Source organism: Balaenoptera physalus (assembly GCF_965194825.1).
Source record: "Balaenoptera physalus genome assembly, chromosome: 18".
In the NCBI taxonomy this organism is placed as follows: domain Eukaryota; kingdom Metazoa; phylum Chordata; class Mammalia; order Artiodactyla; family Balaenopteridae; genus Balaenoptera; species Balaenoptera physalus.
This window is the reverse complement of record NC_138899.1, coordinates 62406968-62427701: the sequence shown is the minus strand read 5'-3', so window position 1 is coordinate 62427701 and position 20734 is coordinate 62406968. Positions and strand designations below refer to the sequence as shown.

Below are 20734 nucleotides of genomic sequence, written 5' to 3'. Positions count from 1 at the left end.
TCTCTATGAAGTTGACTACACTAGGTCCCTCATTATATTAAGAGGATTCATATAGTATTTGGCCTTTTGTGTCTGGCTCATTTCACTTGGCATAATGTCTTCAAGGTTAATCCATGCTGTAGCATGTGTCAGAATTTCATTTGTTCTTAAGGCTGAACACAATTTTTATTTTAATAGTTGCATAATGTTCCCTTTCTATTGTGTGTGTTTAGGGATTTCCTCTTTCTTAGCAACTCTAGCTAATGAAAGTCGAGCTCTGTCTTTAAATGTACCTATGTTTTTTGAGGCCTGAAATAACAGTGGAAAATTGAAAAGAAAAATAGACAAGTCTAGTATCCAGGAAATCTCATTAAAAACATGTCTTCTTGCTTTTATCAGAAATACATATATTTTAAGATGCATTTAAGATTTTTTTTTATAAGTAGAGGAAGCCAGTCATTCAAATGTGTGACTTTCTTGTTGTGCTTCAGTAATGATTACCGCATCATCTTGGTCAATGTATTTACTGACCATAAAAGGAGAAAAATGTGCATTTCCTTGATAATACTGAGAATGAGTTGGCAAGTGATCTCTGAGCTCTGGGATGGGCTGAAGGGTGAAAGGGAAGATGTTTTAACCTTCCAAGATTTGAGTTAAAGCCTTTAAAACTGGTCTTTTTCCCCCAATAATTGCTAAGATTATTAAATCGCAAAACTGGGTAAGGAAGCTTCTTGAATGTATTTATTTCAGACAGCAAGCTATTAAAACAGTGAGAAAAACAGTGAGACATCAGGGACATAAAAGGCAAAATTACATATAACAATCTTGGTAGTTTAAAATATATTTTTCAATATGAATGAAGGCTCTGATAACAAGCCTGGAACTTCACAGGGTATGGATGTTCTCTTTTTCTTATAGGAAATGAAAGTTTAAGTTGGATTTTATTTTATTACCCCAGGTGGAAGAAACATTTTTGCAGTCATTATTTATACCCTGCCTACTACAAAAATTATTTGAGAAAATATTAAAGGATGTATTTAAGAAATCTGAATATAAATTCTCCAAATATCTTTTTTTGTTCAGGCACTGACCTTTTCTCTGAAAAGATTAATGGAAATCTTAACGAAGAACATTAACTCTGATGACTGGGGAAATAGTCCAGCAGCCTCTCAGATGGTGTGGCTGTGTCTTGTCTATCTGGGGTCGGTTACTTCAGCCCTCTCTTGTATTAGGATTTTCTTGGCCCGTAAATGGAGTCACCATATGTTCTAGATTTTCTGGTACGGCCCCAATTAAAAATATTCTTTCCTGTTGCTAGACCATGTGTCCAACCATGCGTCCGGATATTTTTATGGAAAATGTGGTCAGCTTACTCATAATTTTCAGTATTTCTCTAACGGGCCTTTCCTTTCATGGTACCCAGAGGCCTTTGTGCCTGGGTTGGGCTGTGCATCCGTCCTACTCAGTCTGTGAGAGTCAGCTGATGTCTCTGCATCTCTGTAGAGCCCAGCCTGCCTTTTCCAACCATCTCCAGAAACCTTCTTTCTCTCACCTCTTAAACTGTTGTTACACTCTACCTAGCATTTGATTGTATGTAGTCTTACATTTTTCTTATTGTTATATTTGTGTTAGTCTCATCTCCTCAGCTAAATTGTACAGTCTGGAGGAAAGGCACATCACCTGAATTTCTTCCATAACCTCTACAGTGCCTCAGTCAGTGCTGGGCATGCAACAGCTCCTGTGAAAGAAAGAAAGGGAGGGAGGGAGGAAGGAAAGGAAAGGAGGAAGGAAAGAAAAGATTCATTGAATTTTTTTGTCATTCAAGGCAGAGACCCCTTTGAAAAAAATCTCTACCTGAACCTTGCTGTGAAGCTCTCTATATATTAGGCTGTTGGTTAAACCCTTACTACATTCTTATTAGAATTCACATGTAGATTTTTAGCATCAGATTTCTATTCTAAGGCATTTGATAATAAATATAGATATATATGTAGGGGCGGAGGGGAATAGAGACCCAGATCTTGGTTTCTCATATGTGCTAAGTACAAAAAGTAAATTTCATGACTCTATTAGGCTTCTCTTCTTTCTGTCCCCTTGATATGGGTGTCCTCCCAAGCCCTGGTGCTCTAGTCTCTAAACATTTGCTCCATGGGAGCTGCTTACAAAGGAGACACTATCCAGGTGATTGTATCAAATCAACATTTCTTGAAGGAGCTTTTCCCTGGACTCCCACCAGTGACTCACAAGCAGGCTGAGGCTGTAAAATGGGGGATTATGGGACTGGAGTGGGGGAGTGGGAAGTCTGGGGATACTTGGGCAGCATCAGGATTCAGGGAGCCTTTTCGAAATATTCGTGGTATATGAGATTGAGTAGGTCTGTGCTGGGGTTTGGGCGTGTGTATGTTGAAGGACTCCTGTGATTCTAATTTCAGAGAACCTCAGTCCCAAATCTCTTAGTCACAGTTTCTTTCTTCCTTTCTTTTTGGCCGTGCTGCGCTGCTGGCAGGATCTTAGTTCCCTGACCAGGGGTTGAACCCTGGACCTTGGCAGTGAAAGAGCAGACTCCGAACCACTGGATGGCCAGGGAAGTCCCACGTAGTACCAATTTCTTATGGCACATCTTTAAGGCCTTGTATCAGCATGCCTTTATCATACCACCTTCTCTTTCCAATTTCCCCATTTCTTTCAGTATTAACACTCTCCTTTTCTCCAAGTAAGTAAAATGCCTAAGAGAATTTAATTTGCCATATTTATGCATTTAATGCATTCGATTAATAAGGATTATTTAAGTACTCCGGGAAGCGCTCATAAGGTTATAAATTTGCAGGCTTTTGAAACGTTTAAAATAAAAATTGACTATTAAATTTATAAATGCAGTTTAAAATGTTTAAGGAGATTTAATTATCCAACTTTGTACTGATTGTTTAATTTAGTTTCTTGACATGAGCAAACCAAATATTAATCAAAGAAAAGTGAGAGAATAATTTGCATAACAATATTACTAATTTAAACTCAAGGAAAAGTAGATTTTTAATTTTGTTAACTTTAAAAAATGGAATATCAATTTGATATCCCAGTAAGTGTAAATAGTTTTTTTCTACTCCTAAAGATTCCCTTCCTGTCCAAGACATAAAAACAAGCAAGTAAACCTCTGTCAATATTAAAAGACAGACCCTAAATATGTTTAAATGTAAATGACACCTTATTCTGCACAGTCTCTTAGCTCCTTATGGTCCTGAAATTTCTGGAATATAAATGATCCACAACAGCCTTCTTTAATCTAAGGAAGGGAATTATTAGCACTTTAAAATATTTCTCTGCTAACTACAGTGTTCCTTCAACCATCAGGCATGGAATATGGAATATGTTTGTATTACAAAATGAAATTTGCTCATCACTTGGTTTGTAAATGATCTGCGTTAATCCAAGCCTATTACGAAATAAATTACAAAAACTCTTCTATAGCTGGAAAAAAATCTCAGACCTGGCACCTTCTCCTCTTCTCCCCCTGCCTGCGTTAGTTTCTCTTCTTGGGGGTAATTCAAGTAAAATAAAGAATTATGACGCCAGCACATTCAAACATAAACGCCATGACTGTCTTTGATATTGGGAGAGCTGAAACTGTTCACTGCTCTTTTTTCACTCTGGACTGCGCACGTCTTGCTCCGGTGAAACTGCAACCTTAGCTACTACTATGGCGCAGGCGCACCGCGCTTGATTAAATGCCTGGCCAGGCTCCAGAGCGTCTTTTCTGCGCTTGCTCTTCTCACACAGCAGTTTACTACGCTTTAGCAATCAGCCTACACCACGGCCCATCATGATAATCTCACACTGCAGGTGGCTATGTACTTATTTGCTTTGGAGGCTTCTGGCTATTCATATTTTTGTTAAGAAAAAAAAAATCCTGCTACACTACCTTCTGGATTAGTGTTAATTGAAGAGTGCCCTGTGATTGCAGGCCAATTGTAAAATACAAAAAACCAAAACCAAAAATTACCATATTATCAAGTACTTATCAAGTACTTGTCTCCGTAAATCATTATGTATCAGGATTTTCTTGCTATTGTAAAACCAAAATAAAATTCAGATATAAATTGGCTGGTTGAATGCTAAAGCTAATACAAGAAGCAACTCTCTTCCATCATCCCAGAATTAAAACGTTTGTGTTTATTTAATCAACTTCCTTTATCTTTGTTTTGACATTATTATAAGCATGTTATATATTTAAAACCATAAAATAAATTGTCCTAATAAAAAGAGAACTTTTTTTTTTTGCTTAATATGTTAGGATTTCACATAAGATCTCATTTTTAGAAAGGATTCCCTGCTAAGGAAAGTTTGAAAAGCCACTGATTTACATCAAGCTGATAGCTTCCTAGTTTTCCTCTAGGAGTCCAGTCCTTTCAGTCTTATGTCACACACCATCAACAGTATGCATTTCCTGAAGATTTCCTGGTATTTCTTCCCTCTTCAATAATCTATAAATGCTCCTTGTGAACTACTAAACTAAGTTCAACATTTTCAGCCTGGTTTTGCAGGCAGAAATAATCTGACCTTACTTTAGCTACCCAACTATGTTTTTTCCATGTCGCACGCAGATCCTCGAGTCTGGGAAAGGTAACGGTGGAGACCTGCCCCCCCTTCCTAACCTCCTGCTCTTGACAGACCTTGCTAATCCCCCTGCACTGAGCCACCACCAGTCTATTAGAGTTGACGTGTGAAACGAAGCCCATTTGCCATCAGTCCTTTTCTACGCCCTGGTGTGCTCCGCATCTGGGTTCATTATATCCTTAAATCTGAGAGTTTTTCCCCTTCCCTTTCCCGTATCCTAATTCCTCCTTAACCTTCACAGTCCACACACCCATAGACTCTTTATTAACTCTCTGAGTTCATGATGATCTCTTCTTCCCACAGGTTTAGAATTTAATTTTGCCTAATAGCTTTCTTTGTTCTGTGGTCTTCCCACCAGGGTCACGGAACCTCTGTATTTCTTCACAAGCTCGTGATGACGGCAGGGATCTATTCTTGAAGGGTGGGAAGAGTTTTCAACTGCAATGACATGACCTGAATTTAGACTCAATCCTGTCTGTCACTCACTGACTGCAATTTTAACCAAATCACTTAAACTCTCATAGTCTCACTTTTCCCTTTGTAAAATGGGGATAATAATATCTGTTGTGTTTTACAAGAGGATGGAGTGGTCTGCTGCTTGTTTTGGCCAGCTACTTTACCAGAGTCACCATGGATGTAGAAATGATTATCAACTCGTTTGGCTTCAGAAACCTGATCTTATTAACCTACCCGGAGTTGATAGGTTCTAAGAATCTGACTCAAGAGATTCTCTTTGCTTCTTGTCTGCATTTTCTCCCTAGGTGACCTCTCTAATCCCAAGGCTTCAGATGCTTTTTATACACCAGAGTGCCCAGGAAAGTCCAGATCTCTCTACTAAGCCTCATTACCATATATCGAAATGGTCACTTGACACTTCCCCTGGGAGATTTCATGTCCTTCTCAAACTTCACATATTCAAACCAAACTCTTCTTCACTCCTTGACATCTACATTCCCACCCAGAGCCACATCTAATCTATCCTCCTTTGTCTCTGCTCATTTTAGTGAATGGATGGCAACTCTTCAACCCAATTACTCAAGCCAGAATCCTGGAACTGCTCCTTCAATCTCCTCGCCTATGTCCAATCTATCACCAAGCCCTCGTAATCCTATCTCATAAACATATCATAAATCTGTTCCCTTCTGTCTACTGCCAACACTGTCGTCCAGGTGACTATTATCCCATGACTAAACTATTGCAGAATTCTCCTACCTAGTCTCTCCATTTCCACTTTAATGCCCCCTCCAATCCATTCTTTACATAGCAACCAAAAGGATCTTTTGAAAGGACAAATGTCATCATGTCTAATGATGGCACCTTTCCAGGCTTATTTCACATGGCCCTTCTCTCCCTTCATCCTTCCAATCTGTATTGGCCTTTCAGATCCTCAAACACACCAAGCTCTTTATTACCGTCTGCCTAACAGCTTACTCTCATACCATTGTCTGGTTAACTCCTAGGTCCACTTAAAGTGTCAGTCAAGCCTGTGTTAATTATCTAGTCTAATATAGCACTTAGCACAAGATGCAGTTATGTTTTTGTTTGTGTGATTACTTACTTGTCTGTCTCCCCTCTGTACTGTAACAGGAAGGCAGGAACTACTTGCCTTTAACTTACCACTGCATGGTGCCTGCCATATACTAGGGGCTCAGTAAATATGTAACGACTGGAACAATGAATACATTTATTCTTTATAGTAATTAGTATCCAATTTATTTCTTTTCCTGATACCTGCAAAACTGATCAAAGGAAAAATACTTGCTTGATGAACATGGACAACTAGAACCAAGATATTTGCAAAGTGTCAGGAGAAACTTTGTTCTGTGAATTTTTTTTAATTAATTAATTAATTAATTTTTGGCTGCATTGGGTCTTTGTTGTCACACATGGGCTTTCTCTAGTTGTGGCAAGCGGGGGCTTCTCTTCGTTGCGGTGCGCGGGCTTCTCATTGTGGTGGCTTCTGTTGTGGAGCACGGGTTCCAGGCACGCGGGCTTCAGTAGTTGTGGCTCACGGGCTCTAGAGCGCAGGCTCAGTAGTTGTGGCGCACGGGCTTAGTTACTTCGTGGCATGTGGGATCTTCCCGGACCAGGAAGCCATGTCCCCTGCATTGGCAGGCAGATTCTTAACCACTGCGCCACCAGGGAAGTCCCTGTTCCGTGAATTTTACCTCTCCTGTCTCACATGAGCATACCTCTTGATTGGATTGTGCTGGATAAACATTACCTATTTCTTCCTTCCCACTACAGTTCCTCTGCCCTGCTAACAGGTCCTTGTGGTTATGTACTACTGATTGGGTAATAGAATTACTCTACTACTAATAACAGTAATTACAGCCACAAACATTTATATCATACTTTATGATTTTGTAAGGGCTCCTAATATGCATTATTTCATTTAATCTTGGAGTCTGGGCCTGAAGATGCATCCTGCTCCCTTGATTCATTTGGGTGGTTCCCAGAGCTTTATCTGCAGTAGCCTATATCCAGTCCATCACTGAAGGAAGGACTACTCCAGCTGAGGGCTAAACTTATGCTTTTTTATATTGACTTTTGTTAGTTCCACCTCGAGATGATGACGTTTTCCTCAGCACATCCTCAAATTCTGGAGACTCTTACTGTGTATATGCCTTAATTTACTAACTATAATTCCTTCTAGGATTGTTGGGACAGATAAATAAGATAATAATAATAACTAATATTTGCTGAGTGCTTACTCTGTGCCAGACCATGTCCTAAGTGCTTTATACATACTAACTTACTCAGTCTTCATAATTGCCCCGTTATAAGAAGCAGATAGCATTCCTGTATCCACTTATAAAGATGCAAAAAGTTTATATAATTTGTCTCCTTGCTAGTAAGTGGGGAAGTTGAAGTACGAACGCAGCAGACTGATCCCAGAGTCCATATTCTTAAACAACATATATGTGAATATTTATTCTTTAAGACATTTCTCCTTTTTTGGAGTGTAATTGCTTTACAATGGTGTGTTAGTTTCTGCTGTATAACAAAGTGAATCAGCTATACATATACATACATCCCCATATCTCCTCCCTCTTGCGTCTCCCTCCCACCCTCCCTATCCCACCCCTCAAGATGGACACAAAGCACCGAGCTGATCTCCCTGTGCTAAAGACATTTCTTCTTTAATGACATTATTCTTTAATGCATTTATCAGAATTTTAAGGTGAGCTTACTGTGTGCCAGGCATTAAACTTAGTGCAGGAACATAGCTTGCCCTCTAGTAGGGAAGATGGATTTGAACAAATGATTATGAGTGTGATGTGTGTAATGAAAATGAAAGAACATTGTACTGTGAGAGCACAGGACAAGAGGACCTGGTCTAATTGGGGTCAGGGAAGGCCTCCTTGAGGAAGGGACATTTCAGCTGAGGCCTGAAGGATATGTATACATAGGCTAAACAAAGGGGAAGTGAGGGAGATCAACAGCGGGGCACACCCTTCCCTGAATGCTTGAGGAACTAAAGGAAGTCAATACAGCTGGAGTTTCTAGAGCAAAGAGGCAAATGAAGTGAGGTGATGGTGGAGAAGAAACCAGTTCCTATAATAAAGGGCCTCGGGTGCCATAATAAGGACTTGGTATTTTATTCTAAGGGCCTTGGGCAACTATTGAAAAGATTTGAAGTGCAGAGTTTTTTTTAAAAGACTGCTTCAGCTGCAGTGAGGAGAAGGGGAGATCAGTGGGAGGTGGTTGTAGTCTTCCAGGAGAGAGAGGCTGGCTGTGTGAGCAAGGAGGGGGGTGATAGGGATATAAAGAAGTGGATGGGGTCAAAACATGTCTAGGAGGTGCAATGAACAGAACTTGGTGATTGACTGGATGTGGAGGATGAGAGGGAGGGAGGAGTCACGGTTTCTGACTTGAGTAAGGTTTTGCTAGTGGAAATAGAAATGGATAATAGAAATGGGAGCAGATTTGGGTGAGGGGATTGATGGGATAAAGGATGGAATTTCAGGGGTGTTTGAACAGAGGCAGTTGTGTCCAGCAGGCAGTTGGACTCTAAGGGTCTAAAGATGAGAAAGAAGTAATGGGTTTAAAATTTAATTCTAAGACAGACATTTTTCACGTTTACCACTTGGAAAATTAGAATGGGTTTTAAAAAGTTTGTATATTAAAAATAGTGTTTTAATGGTGAACTATAATGGATGGTGTCTTAAAGCAGAGGATATTCTGTAGAATAAGAATAGTCTGTAAAACCATAACTAACTGCTATATAATGGTGTTTTGAGAAGGAAGGCCTTTAAAACACTCTTTTACCTTGAAGAAAGATTGTATTTAGTGAAAGTAAAACTCAGCTCTAGCACTGAATTTTGGCACAAATGCCAAACTGGTAAAGTTCAACTTAATGATGCTTTACCATAATTGTTAGTAAGCTTGAAGGGTTTGTTCTTTTTAAGTAAGTCCGATTCATTCCTTCCTCCATTTCTGCCTCCAACACAACTTTTCCTGCACCGTTAACTTGATTAGCAATCTCTGTCTCCACATTACAAAGGTATGCTTTGTCAACCTTGGATGGAATAATGTGTCTTTGAATTATAGGAACTGAAATTAATAGAGTTTTAATGTGGTGTGTTTACCTTTTCCCTGAATGTAAAATGCTGAGTCTTTTCATGTAATTGTGGCAGTGTTTCACATACCCATTGCCCCCATCCTTGGCCATCTAGGTAGGAGAAGAATTAAAGAAAGAGTACACTTTGTTCAGAAGAAGAAAAGGACTCACAGACATCCCTTTCTCAAATTCTACATCATTTACTGTCTGTAAGATGTTTTTCTGGCCAATATAATATCTTCCATTGTGAATTTAATTTTCATTACTGTGTATATAACCTTCAGCAACCGTAGTTACTCCCTACAATCCTTGGTTCCAGGGTCTTTCCCTGGCTTTCTGCTCCTTTTCTACTAGATCTTTCTGGATCCTTCAACTAAGGCCCTCCAGATCTCACATAGACCACTACTTAGTATACTGAAAGCTCAAGAGAACTTTAAAAAACAGACTTGTTTCTTTTATTGTGGTAAAATATACATAACATAAAATTTGCCATCTTAACTATTCTTAAGTGTAAAGTTCAGTGGTGTTAAATATATTTATAGTGTTGTGCAAACATCACCACCATCCGTCTCTCAAGGGAAGTTTTAAAAATAAACCTTTACTTTCTAACTTGTTCTATGAGGCCAGCATTACCTTAATACTGAAACCAGATAAAGACATTAAAAAAAGAAAACTACAGAATAAAAGAAAGAAAAAAGAATAAAAAACCAAAAAAGAAAAGAGAAAACTACAGACCAATATCTCTCCTGGACATAAAAGCAAAAATTCTCAACAAAATATAAGCAAATCAAATCCAACAATGTATAAAAAGAATTATATACCACAAACAAGTTGGATTTATTCCAGATATGCAAGACTGGTTCAATATTTGAAAACTCAATCAATGTAATCCACCACATCAACAGACTAAAGAAGAAAAATCAGATGATCACATCAATGATGCAGAAAAACATTTAACAAAATCCAACACCTATTTATGATGAAAACTCTCAGCAAATTGGGAATAAAGAGAAACTTCCTCAATTTGATAAAAGCATCTACAAAAAAACATACATCTAACAATCTAACAATCCACTTGGGAATTCCCTGGCAGTCTAGTGGTTAGGACCAGGTGCTTTCACTGCCAGGGCCTGGGTTCAATCCCTGGTTGAAGAACTAAGATCTTGCAAGCTGCATGGTGCAGCCATAAACAAAAAGAAAAACAAAAACAAATCCCACTTAATTGTGAGGAACTATATACTTCCTTTAAGATTGGAAAAAAGGCAAGGAAGTCCTCTGTCATCACTGCTATTCAACAACATACTGAAAGTCCTCGCTAGTGCAGTTAGACAAGAAAAGGAAATAAAAGGTAAACAGATTGAAAAAGAACTTGGACTTCCCTGGTAGCAGAGTGGTTAAGAATCTGCCTGCCAATACAGGGGACATGGGTTCAAGCCCTGATCTGGGAAGATCCCACATGCCGCGGAGAAACTAGGCCTGTGAGCCACAACTACTGAGCCTGCGCTCTAGAGTCCACGAGCCACAACTACTGAGTCCTCGTGCCACAACTACTGAAGCCCATGCACCTAGAGTCAGTGCTCTGCAACAAGAGAAGCCATCGCAATGAGAAGCCTGCGCACAACAAAGAGTAGTCCCTGCTCGCCACAACCAGAGAAAGCCTGCGCACAGCAGTGAAGACTCAATGTGGCCAAAAATAAATTAATTAATTAATTAAAAAAAAAAAAGAAAAAGAAGAACTAAAACAAACCTTAACTGAGAAACAAAGATAGGCACCTCAAGTCCCTTTTAGAATTGGTAGACTTTCTTTATTCCATGTTTATTTTCTATTTCAAAGATTTCTACTCTTATCTTTATTATAGCCTTCCTTCTATTTCCTTTGGTTTTAATTTGCTGTTCTTTTTCTAGTTTCTTAAGATGGAAGCTTAGATCATGTGGATTTTCGATCTTGCTTCTTCTCAAATATATATTTAAAGCTATGAATTTCCCTGTAAGCCCTGCATCACAAAAGTTTTGATATGTCATATTTTCATTATTATTTAGTTTTAAATATTTTCTAATTTCACTGCAATTTTTTCTTAGACCTACAATCTATTTAAAAATGTATTGCTTAATTTCCAAACATTTGGAGATTTTCTAGTTTTCTTCCTGTTATTGATTTCTAGTTTGATTCCTTTGTATTGGAGAACATACTTTGTATGATTTCAGTCCTTTGAAAATTTTTGAGACTTGCTTTATGGCCTAGCATATGGTCCATTTTGATGTGTTCATATGCTTTTGAAAACATCTATAAGGCAGTTAGTTGGTAACTGTAATGTTCCGTATATGTCAATTAGGTTAATTTGATTACTTGTGTTGTTCAAATCCTTTCCCTTTTTTTGCACTTTTTTTTTTTTTACATCTTTATTGGAGTATAATTGCTTTACAATGGTGTGTTAGTTTCTGCTTTATAACAAAGTGAATCAGCTATACATATACATATATCCCCATATCTCCTTCCTGTTGCATCTCCCTCCCACCCTCCCTATCCCATCGCTCTAGGTGGTCACAAAGCACTGAGCTGATCTCCCTGTGCTATGTGGCTGCTTCCCACTAGCTATCTGTTTTACATTTGGTAGTCTACATATGTTCATGACACTCGCTCACTTCGTTCCAGCTTACCCTTCCCCCTCCCCGTGTCCTCAAGTCCATTCTCTATGTCTGTGTCTTTCTTTATTCCTGTCCTGCCCCTAGGTTCTTCAGAACCATTTTTATTTTTTTTAGATTCCATATATATGTGTTAGCATACGGTATTTGTTTTTCTCTTTCTGACATACTTCACTCTGTATGACAGACTCTAGGTCCATCCAACTCACTACAAATAACTCAATTTCATTTCTTTTTATGGCTGAGTAATATTCCATTGTATATATGGGCCACATCTTCTTTATCCATTCATCTGTCGATGGACACTTAGGTGACTTCCATGTCCTGGCTATTGTAAATAGTACTGCAGTGAACACTGTGGTACATGACTCTTTTTGAATTATGGTTTTCTCAGGGTATATGCCCAGTAGTGGGATTGCTGGGTCGTATGGTAGTTCTATTTTTAGTTTTTTAAGGAACCTCCATACTGTTCTCCATAGTAGCTGTATCAATTTACATTCCCACCAACAGTGCAACAGGGTTCCCTTTTCTCCACACCTTCTCCAGCATTTATTGTTTGTAGATTTTTTGATGATGGCCATTCTGATTGGTGTGAGGTGATACCTCATTGTAGTTTTGATTTGCAATTCTCTAATGATGAGTGAGGTTGAGCATCCTTTCATGTGTCTGTTGGCAATCTGTATATCTTATTTGGAGAAATGTCTGTTTAGGTCTTCTGCCCATTTTTGGGTTGGGTTGTTTGTTTTTTTGGTATTGAGCTGCATGAGCTGCTTGTAAATTTTGGAGATTAATCCTTTGTCAGTTGCTTCATTTGCAAATATTTTCTCCATTCTGAGTGTTGTCTTTTTGTCTTGTTTACGTTTTCCTTTGCTGGGCAAAAGCTTTTAAGTTTCATTAGGTCCCATTGTTTATTTTTGGTTTTATTTCCATTTCTCTAGGAGGTGTGTTAAAAAGGATCTTGCTGTGATTTATGTCATAGAGTGTTCTGCCTATGTTTTCCTCTAAGAGTTTGATAGTGTCTGGCCTTACATTTAGGTCTTTAATCCATTTTGATTTTATTTTTGTGTATGGTGTTAGGGAGTGTTCTAATTTCATTCTTTTACACGTAGCTGTCCAGTTTTCCCAGCACCACTTACTGAAGAGGCTGTTTTTTCTCCATTGTATATTCTTGCCTCCTTTATCAAAGATAAGTTGACCATATGTGTGTGGGTTTATCTCTGGGCTTTCTATCCTGTTCCATTGATCTATACTTCTGTTTTTGTGCCAGTACCATACTGTCTTGATTACTGTAGCTTTGTAGCATAGTCTGAAGTGTGAGAGCCTGATTCCTCCAGCTCCATTTTTCTTTCTCAAGATTGCTTTGGCTATTCAGGGTCCTTTGTGGTTCCATACAAATTGTGAAATTTTTTGTTCTAGTTCTGTGAAAAAAATGTCAGGGGTAGTTTGATAGGGATTGCATTGAATCTGTAGATTGCTTTGGGTAGTAGAGTCATTTTCACAATGTTGATTCTTCCAGTCCAAGAACATGGTATATCTCTCCATCTGTTTGTATCATCTTTAATTGCTTTCATCAGTATCTTATAGTTTTCTGCATACAGGTCTTTTGTCTCCTTAGGTAGGTTTATTCCTAGGTATTTTATTCTTTTTGTTGAAATGGTAAATGGGAGTGTTTCCTTAATTTCTCTTTCAGATTTTTCATCATTAGTGTATAGGAATGCAAGAGAGTTCTGGGCATTAATTTTGTATCCTGCTACATTACCAAATTCATTGATTAGCTCTAGTAGTTTTCTGGTAGCATCTTTAGGATTCTGTATGTATAGTATCCTGTCATCTGCAAACAGTGACAGCTTTACTTCTTCTTTTCCGATTTGGATTCCTTTTATTTCTTTTTCTTCTCTGATCGCTGTGGCTAAAACTTCCAAAACTATGTTGAATAATAGTGGTGAGAGTGGACAACCTTGTCTTGTTCCTGATCTTAGAGGAAATGGTTTCAGTTTTTCACCATTGAGAACAATGTTGGCTGTGGGTTTGTCATATATGGCTTTTATTATGTTAAGATAAGTTCCCTCTATGCCTACTTTCTGGAGGGTTTTTATCATAAATGAGTTTTGTTCCTTTTTTGACTGCTTGTTCTATCAGTTAATGACAGAGGTGTTAAAATCTCCAATAATGATTGTCATTTATCTATTTCTTCTTTTAGTTCTGTCAACTTTGCTTAATATATATTGAAACTTTGCTACATTTTTTACAAATTACTTACACATTATAAATTCTTAAGTGTATTACAAATTTAGGACTGTTTTATCTTACTGTTAATTGACGCTTTTTTCATTATGAAATGTCTCTTTTAATCTCTAGAAATATTTCTTCCTCTAATGTCTCTGTTGCCTGATATTAACATAGCTACACTAATTTTCTTTTGGTTAGTGTTTGCATGACATATTTTTTTCTATTCTTTCTTTCTTTAAAACTTTATGTCCTACATTTAAGTTGAGTCTCTTGTAAATGGCATAGGGATTTTGCTTTTTTATCCAAAAGGCATTTTTGTCTTTTAATTGGAGTAATATGGAGTAAAAATCTACTAACATTTAATGCAATTATCGAAATGTTTATATCTACTATCTTGTTGTTTCTATATCTTTTCTTTATTCATTTGTTTCTCCTTCTCTGTTTTTGGGGGAGGAATCAAGTATTTTCTATTATTCTGTTTTTTCCTCCTATTTTAGCTTACTGGTTATTTGCTTTTAGATACTCTGTATTATTTTATGTTCCTTCTAAAAGGGAGGCAGTTAGTGCAGGCAAATCACCTTAATCCTGTCAAGGGTTAGTTTATTAGCTTTGGTCTCTTTTGGTTTTGCCTTCATTACCAGGCTGAGGTCTTTCTCAGGTCTCAATCAGAAGTTTGAGTGTTGCTATTTCACTTTGGTGTGCCTTGTACTCCCACGTGTATCTCATTAATACCACACTGCTGCAAAAACTTTGCACAGTGCATCAGCCTCCCAGCTGCTGCTTTCTGTTGGTTTTCTTGCAGTCTCTGCTGTGCTTGCTCAGCTTAAGAGCTGGCAAACATCTCAAGGAGAAATTGCATATAGCCTTCTGGGTTCACTTCTCTGACATTTCCTTCTCTCTGGGATTATATCACTTGAGTCCCAGCCACTTTGGCAGCTTCGAACTCCAATCTGGCTCCTTAGCCCAATAGAGTAATAGAGTAGCTGCCCTGTACTCTGTTCCCTGCCCTGTGAATTCGGCCAGGGTGAATATGGAGCTCACCTTGATGTGCTTACCTTCTCTTAGGGATAAACTGTGTTGGTCACTCTCCAAATTCCTTCAAATGATGTTATGTACTTTGTCCAGCTATTAGCAATTTTCACTTGGTTCAATATAAGCTACTGTGTTATGGCTCAAAAGTTTTTCTTTTTATTTTTTTGCCGCACCCCCATGGCATGAGGGATCTTAGTTCCCTGACCAGGGATCAAACCCCTGCCCCCTGCAGTGGAAGCGCAGAGTCCTAACCACTGGACTGCAAGGGAAGTCCCAGAAGTTTTCCTTTTTTAAATACAAATATTGAATTATAATGCTGTACACCTAAAACTAACAAATGTTATCTGTCAATTATATATCAATTAAAAATAAATAAATAAAATAAAGATATCATCTAAAATTTTTTCCTCTTTTACATTTTGCACACTCTATATTATAAATAAAAAACCTAAAAGAGCCGAAGAGACTGAAATAAGGAAATTACAAAAGCATAAAAATTGAGTTATTGGACTTCTCTAGTGGCGCAGTGGTTAAGAATCCGCCAGCTGATGCAGGGGACACGGGTTTGAGCCCTGGTCCAGGAAGATCCCACATGATGCGGAGCAACTAAGCCCGTGTGCCACAACTACTGAACCTGCGCTCTAGAGCCCACGAGCCACAACTACTGAGGCCGCATGCCACGACTACTGAGCTCACGTGCCACAACTACTGAAGCCACGCACCTAGAGCCCATGCTCCACAACAAGAGAAGCCACCGCAATAAGTCCATGCAATGCAATGAAGAGTAGCCTCCGCTCGCCGCAAGTAGAGAAAGCCGGCGCACGGCAACGAAGACCCAACGCAGCCAAAAATAAATAAATAAATAAATTTATTTTTAAAAAATTGAGTTATAGGTCACAGAACTCTAGTCCTAAACGAAGACCATCCTCAGTCTTCTGCACTCAGCATTCTGTCTGGATCAAATGTTCTTCCTGTCTCATCTTCAGTTTGGTTCTTTGGCGAAAACTGTACTCAGACTGAGAAAGCCAGTGCTTGGTCTCTGAACTTCTATATAAAAATTATCTGATCCTGGACAAACCTCTTCCTTTTACCACTTTGGGTTTGTCATTAGTCAAGGAGGATCACCATTAATGTTTGCCTGCCTTAAGTCTTTTCAGGAACAAGCAGGACAAGTGCTTGCCCTGTCTTCCTAACAGAGCTGGTGTGAGATCAGCTTAGCTGAGAAGGCAGGGGTCACAAAGGTGCCATCCCCGTAGAGATGTGGGTGCTTTAACAATTTCCTAGCTCTTGGACAGTTTCTTCTCATGCTCTATTTTTCTTTTCTCCCCTTAATTGGAGCTGTAAAGTAGACACAAATATGATTGCTGTTTCCTCCCCCATCTGGGAAAAGCCAGATGTCAGTCGTGTAGTGGACCTGAATTGTGCTGGCTCACAAGAGCAAACTGTTTGTGTCTTGTCCCAATTCTTTATTCAGTGTTGGGAATATTTATACCACAGAAATTGGCAAACACTACAAATAAGTGTTTGTTTGTTTGTTTTTTTCCTGGGGAGTCATTTGTTAAAACCTTTACCAGCACGTGGGGTAGTACCATGCCTCAAGACAAAGGCATGCCAGAAGAAGAACAAGCTTGGTCTTTATTTCTCTGTTGGGCTTCTGCTCATATTTTTAAAAAATTGAGATGAAATTCACAAAGCATAAAATTCACCATCCTGCTCATCCTTTTTGAAGTTCATTCAAGCTCATGGGTTATCGCCTCTTTATTTATTCTTATTATAATATTTTATTTTTGCGACAGTAATACATTTACATGGTTCAAAATTCACAAGGTACAAAAGAATATCCAGTGAAAAGTCTCCCTCCCACTTCTGTCCCCCAGCCATCCCATTTCCTTCCCTAGAGAACACCAACGTTAACGAATTTTTTGGTATACTTTTTGAAAATTATTAAATAAATAAAAAGTTCTTAGACTGTTTAAACTCTCTCCCTCTCTCTCTGTCTCTCTGCTCTGACCTCATTTTTCTTCATTTAAGCAAATATCTTGAAGATGGTTCCATCCCAGTACATACAGAACTTCCTTATTCTCTTTTATAGTTGCATGTAATCCATTTACACATAAACAGTTGTTGTGCATTACTTTGAACATATCTACTTCTGCATTTGTGTGGATATATCTGTAGGACTAATTCCTACAAGTAGAATTGCTTGTCAAAAGTTATATATATTTGGAATTTGGACGACATTGTTAAATTGACTTTTGTTAAGACAGTACTAACTTACACTCTCATAAGCAATGGGTAAGATGCTTGTGTCCTCACAGCCCTGCCCACAAACTGTGTCAACAAACTTTTTGTTCTTTGTAAGTCTGATAGGGAAAAAAAATGATCTATCAGGGTAATTTAAATTTCCTTTCTTTTTATTATGATTGAGGTTGAGCATCTTTTTATATGTTTATGTGTTATTTCTGTATCCTATTTTTTTCTGTTGGGTTTTGTTACTCTTCTTATTAAATTTTAGATGTTCTTTTTGAAACAGACTCACAGTTATAGAGAACAAACTAGTGGTTATTACCAGTGGGGAGAGGGGAGGGTGAGGGTCAAGATAGGGGTGGAGGTTAAGAGGTACAAACTACTATGTATGAAATAAATAAATTACAGGGATACATTGTACAGCACAGGGAATATAGCCAATATTTTATAATAACTATAAATGGAGTACAACCTTTAAAAATTGTGAATCACTATGTTGGACACCTGAAACTTACATAATATTGTAAATCAACTCTACCTTAATAAAAAAAATTAGGAGTTCTTCTTATCTGAAGGAAATTACCCTTTTGTGATAAACGTTGCAAACACTTTTTCCCAGTTTGTCATATGTCTTTTGTCTTTGTTTCTGGTGGTTTTTCTCATGTATTTTTAAAAGTTTATTTTATATACTTGAATCTACCAGTTTTATATAGTCGAATCTTATATGGCTTCTTGGTTTTATGTAATACTTCCTCACTCCCAAAACTATTAAAAAACCATTAAAAAAGTTAACCCATTTTTTTCTAGTACTTTTATATTTTCATATATATATTTAAATCTTTGCTTCATAAGGGTTTTATTCTATTTTTTCCATGTGGCTATACGGTTGCCTCAATATTATGTATTGGATAATACATCTTTCCCTCCACTGTTTTGAAATTCCATCTTTAGACATTAACTTATAGAAGAGAAAGCTAGAAGGATTGGTACCTGCCATTTAGACAAAAGAGAGCTCTTCCTTCTTTGGGAAGTGACAGTAGAGGCATACACCTACCTGCTTGTAACAGTAGGTTTCTATGTTTGCTCAAATTTCCTATTACGAATTCTGTGTGTGGCAAGGATGGGACAGGGGACACCAGAGTTCTTAGGACAGGTGGGAAACTGAGTTCACAATTTGCTGATTTTGCTGTTCCTATTGTTCTTCTTTTAGGGAGGGGGGAAGTCATAGAAATGAGAGGAGTAATTGAACGCAGAACTAAGCTTCTTTCTGAGCCTCTGCTTTCAACCACTTGGTTACTTCCTCCCTTTATCAAGAAGTTCCTTGTCTATTTCTTGGGTAGCATCGATTTTGCTATGAACTATAACCACACAGAACAAAAACAGGAATGGTGACTCATAGATTTTGTAATGCATATCAGAGAACGTAAAGTTCCTGCTCATAAAATAAAACATTTTGACCACTGTTTTGGAGAACGTAGAATTTTTCTCTTAACCAAAGCTAACCTTGGCTTAGAATCTGTAGATAGTGGAACGCTTCAACGGTCATTGTTTATCAGGTCAGAAGAAGAAAAAAAAAAGAGGAACTGGGCTTCCCTGGTGGCACAGTGGTTAAGAATCCGCCTGCCAATGCAGGGGACACGGGTTTGAGCCCTGGTCCGGGAAGACCCCACATGCTGCGGAGCAACTGAGCCCGTGCGCCACAACTACTGAGCCTAAGCTCTAGAGCCTGCGAGCCACAACTACTGAGCCCGCACGCCTAGAGCCCGTGCTCTGCAACAAGAGAAGCCACTGCAGTGAGAAGCCTGTGCACCGCAACAAAGAGTAGCCCCTGCTTGCCTCAACTAGAAGAAAGCCCGTGCACAGCAACGAAGACCCAACTCAGCGAAAAATAAATAAATAAAATAAATAAATTTTAAAAAAAAATCTTAAAAAAGAAAAAGAGGAACTGCAGATAGCTGACAGAGTGACTGGAGGTTGTGGCTCTGTCACATGCTGGTCTCTGGAAATGGTGTAGGACCAGCAGAACCAACAAAGAGCCTTGTCGTTTGGGAACGTGAGCAGCCTAGGCAGTTTGCTCATTCTGCATTGCACTTTATCCTCAGAATGGAGTGCTGAGCTGCTGACCAGAGCTGGGAGGTGTGACAGGCAGTCTATTGGATTTGGCATCCCTACATAGGGGAGAAGAGGGTTAGGAAAATAAAAGTAAGGTAATCCTCCAAAGTACTCCTAAACACTTAAAGAACCTGGAATGACCTGCCCCTTCTTCTACCACGTACTCTGTCTACATGGCCCTGTAGTAGCTTCTTTACCCTTTGTGGGGTCCTTGGTGTTAATTTCAATTTGATTTCACCTGCATGCATTGAGGTGGAGAAAAGGAGGCCAACAGGGAGGAGAGGCACATTGTGTTGTCCCAACCCTATAGAATGACTCTGGGCTCCAAGTACATCTGCACCCAAGGGAAATCTTAGGTAGGGTATAAGTAGTGAGCAAACTGTGGGACCTTTGGCTGCTGCTTCCTCCCGGTAGATTGCTGACCAGATAGAAGCTTGTTCTTTGAAAAACTGGGAGGTAGGGGAATCTTGTCCTTAGTCTTATTTTTTTCAACCCCCAACTTACCCCTTACTGCCCTTTCATACTCTCTAGGTTGTCCTGCAATCGTCAGCTACTGATACATGATTCCTTTACTCTAAAGGTCATAAGACAGAGGTAAGGACCTTTTTTCTTGTCATAGCCACTGGCCCATCAAGTAAGAAAGGCCAAGACAGTGAAATAACTACATCCCCAAGTGAAATATTAAACCTATGTGATGTAAAGAAAGTACAAAACAAGTAAATACGTATAACACAAACACAAATTGCATTCCTAATACATTTGCCCGTTGAGGAGGAGAAGACAAGAATTGTACCAGCAGTACAGTAGGGAGAAAAGAAAGGGACAGGATATGAGAGGGGCCATGGATTCAGTGCAGGAAAGTGACAGTGTTGACTCTTGTATATACTCCCCTTTGAAGTGTCAACATTTTAAAAACAACTATTTCCAGTTTTCATTGCATTCATCCTTAATTATAAAGGGTCAGTTCCTTTTTTTCTTTTCTTTTTCTTTTTTTTTTTTTTTTTTAATTTTTTTTGTTTCACATCCAGGTTTTACTTTTTTGGCTCCAATTCATGAATTCTGTGGTTTCTTTTTTTTTTTTTTTAAATGGAGAGACTGTATTTCTTATAGCTACTTTATTTATTTATTTATTTATTTTTGGCTGTGTTGGGTCTTCGGTTCGTGCGAGGGCTTTCTCTAGTTACGGCAAGTGGGGGCCACTCTTCATCGTGGTGCGGGGACCGCTCTTCATCGCGGTGCGCGGGCCTTTCACTATCGCGGCCCCTCCCGTTGCGGGGCACAGGCTCCAGACGCGCAGGCTCAGTAGTTGTGGCTCAC

At 38.7% G+C, this 20734-nt stretch overlaps 1 long non-coding RNA gene across 1 annotated transcript in view; it reads left to right on the top strand.

Annotated features, from left to right (window-relative positions):
- LOC309647313 overlaps nt 1-20424 on the top strand; it is a 56436-nt gene extending 36012 nt beyond the window's left edge. The window contains exon 3 of the long non-coding RNA XR_014255953.1: nt 19949-20424. This is a non-coding gene — a long non-coding RNA (uncharacterized lncRNA). The remainder of the gene's footprint in view (nt 1-19948) is intronic.
- The last annotated feature ends 310 nt before the right edge of the window (nt 20425-20734 follow it).